The sequence below is a fragment of the Sparus aurata genome, chromosome 1, assembly GCF_900880675.1.
Source record: "Sparus aurata chromosome 1, fSpaAur1.1, whole genome shotgun sequence".
Taxonomy (NCBI): domain Eukaryota; kingdom Metazoa; phylum Chordata; class Actinopteri; order Spariformes; family Sparidae; genus Sparus; species Sparus aurata.
In genome coordinates, this window is record NC_044187.1 from 26,600,088 (window position 1) to 26,603,117 (window position 3,030).

The window sequence follows — 3,030 nt, forward strand, 5'->3', positions numbered from 1 at the left end:
ACATGCTGCCATGTGACATCACCTCATCAACATTTGTTCGCTTCAGTAGAAATATACCAAACAGAAACAAACCTAACCAAAACCTGCACTGTATATCACTCTTAACAGTGTTGCGGTGAATTAGGCTACATTTTTTCTTTGAAAGCAACATCTAAGATCAATACACAGTATTTATACCTTCTGTTTTATATCTTAAAGCATTTCCATAGCATATCACGAGAATGCAGCTCTTGCACAAAACAGGCTGTGGTTGAAACCCAATACATATGAAAAGAGGCATAAAGCCTTCCACAAAATCTCCAACATTTTCTCTTTTCTTTGCATTTCTTCTCTTCCTCTGCAAACTGTTTCATCTTGTTGAGGTTTCACCACATTACTGCAGGGACCTTAAACCGCAGGACCAAATCCTCAAGGTACATGGTGCATAGGCTCCGTTCCCACAGACTTGAAAAACCCATATCAGCCTCATGTCTGCACATCTCTCCCTTACATCTCCCTCGCAGGCTGTAAATCACCAAAACTCACTCCCGGCCCCATTGAATAAATGTGCTGGAGTTGCTGACTAATTGATAGCGTTACAATCTGAACTGGTTCATAGTGCTGCTAAATTGAAAACACCGGGGGAGGAAGACTGGGGGACGCAGGTAGTAAAGAGAGGGAGGCAAGGCTGTCGGGGCGAGGGACAGAGCTCAGGGGGACGTGGGGAGGAGACAGAGGGAGGGAGAGGAAGAAGTTATGATGATAGAGAAAGAGGAGGAGGAGGAGGAGAGAGAGAGGATAAGGGGGTAAATGGGATGCTGATAGGAGAAAGGGAGGAACTGAGGAGGAAGTTCAAGGAGAAACACAGAGATAGTGCAAAAGAGAGGGAGGAGAGCAGGAAAGGCATCTGGGCCATTTAAATGAATATCTCTGACCAAACTGAAAAGCCAAAACAACAGAAAACCAGAGAAAACTCTTCTTTGATTTAGAAAATGACACAGCTGTTCATCACAGCCGAGATCTGGTGAGGAGTTTGACAGGCGGTCTTAATCCTCTGCTCATTAAACCTCCTGTCTGTCCCCCCCTGCTATGTGTGCTTTAATACGGCCACACTCGTGATTTACTTCCTCTCATTTACACATTTTTAGGTTTTTATTACAGACGACTTCACGAGCAGTGAATATCTGTTTTCCTCCTTATATCAGCAGGACCACATCATCTGTCTGTGCCTTACTTATCCACAAGTCACTGTTTCGAAAGTCAAACTGTTCTCTGATCTGCCAACGCTTTGGTTAGGTAATGTTTATGCACACTTGGTCGCTGTTATGGAAGATGATGGTCATGGTTAGAAGAAACTAGCATTGATTGTTGGTAAGAAACAGGAAACAAACACTGGTCTGAGTTGTTTACCCATCCAACCATCCCAAACTCCTCCTTCTGCTGACTTTTCCGCTCTTCACATTGATTCCTCCTTTGCTCCTGACGGACAAGAGTCATAATAACTACACCCACTACAAGGCTTTGTCGCTTGAATATAAACAGGCTGTTTCTTTAGCCTTTTTTGACAGATTGTTTGTTACACACAACCATGGTAATCTTCCTTGGAAACTGTTTGGAGGGCAGGCCGTCCACCGCGGGCTAACTTCAACCAGTCAGATCAACAGTAGGAGAACGCAAGCTCCAGCAGAGATAGTTGGTAACTCAAAACGTCTTTTCCATCCTTCAGTCTTTGTTCTTCTTTTAGTCAAATAAACTTTTCAGTTCTGATCTATCTGACGCTGTAGCAGGTATACTAACATCTTGAGGAGCAGCCATTGTTGTTTTCAGACAGTTGCTCGTGCTCGTGCTATGGTCACACCTAAACACGTCCATAGTTGCAAGTAGGACCTAATAGGATGCTGATTGGGCTGAACCCCTGTGGTTTGGAGCACCAAGTTGCATAGATGGATTCACATGATCACATGATCTCCATCTTCCTCGCAGGGTAATCACAACTGTTGAAAACCACTGGTGTTGGTGTTTTTCTCGTGAGGAAAGTATTGTTGTTAGTCACGGCCATCCAATATCAGACATAGGAGCATTTTCTGACTGGATGTCCCTATGAAGCAATGACATTGTTTCTCAATGCTCTTTTACTACTTTGTTTTAGTCTGATTAACCAGATGATGGTATAAAGCCAAAGTCAGTGGTTGCCTATATTTCCCCCTTCCTTCTGCTATCTGCATGTACTGTTATTAAATCCCCTTCGCTGCGTGAAACAACAACACCTTCCTCTATGCTAGCAACCTACACGCTGACATTGGCAAGTAACTGTGCAAGGAACCTGTCATTTGCAGGTTCCACAATTTACTGTGTGTCATGCAGTGTGGGGGCTGCTCTGGTCTCGACTTGGTCTAAACCCCTCAAGGTCTTGGTCTTGCCTCGGTCTCGATAGACTCTTGTCTTGGTCATGATTTGGTCTCGGTTTAGGTGGTCTTGACTACAACACTGATAACGGTGGTCTCTTGTTTGCTTATGTAAGCCACTTAGAGGAATCAGTAATAAATTTAAGCAATTTCATAACCAGAACATAGTGTCTTTGAATCAAATTTAACTTTTTCAATACAGCTTAGGTTTACGCATTTATTCTTTCTCTAAAATGCATCATTTTAACTTTGATGCACTCTCGGTGCCCTGTGTCCAAGAGGTTTACCATGAGCCACAATGTCCTCAGTTACAATCCAGCAAGAGACCTTTGTTTTTTTGTCGTCTCATCCCATCTCTCCGTCTCCCTCATTTCCTGTCATCCCTCCTTTGTCGACTCTCCAATAGACACATAAAAGAAAAGATTGATCCACTCTGAAGACTTTTTCCAAAAAGCTCAATTTCCTTGTGAGGAAAAACGTGGGCTTAGTGTGGACGGAGGGCAAAAATAGAGAGAAAAGGGTTGCAAATTTAAAATGTAGGCGTCCTCTTAGAGGAGACGGAGGGAGAGAAAGAGAGATAGAGAGACAGCGAGCTGAACGAGGAGGAGGAGAGGGGAGGGGGGGGTGTCTTTGATCTCAGTGCATG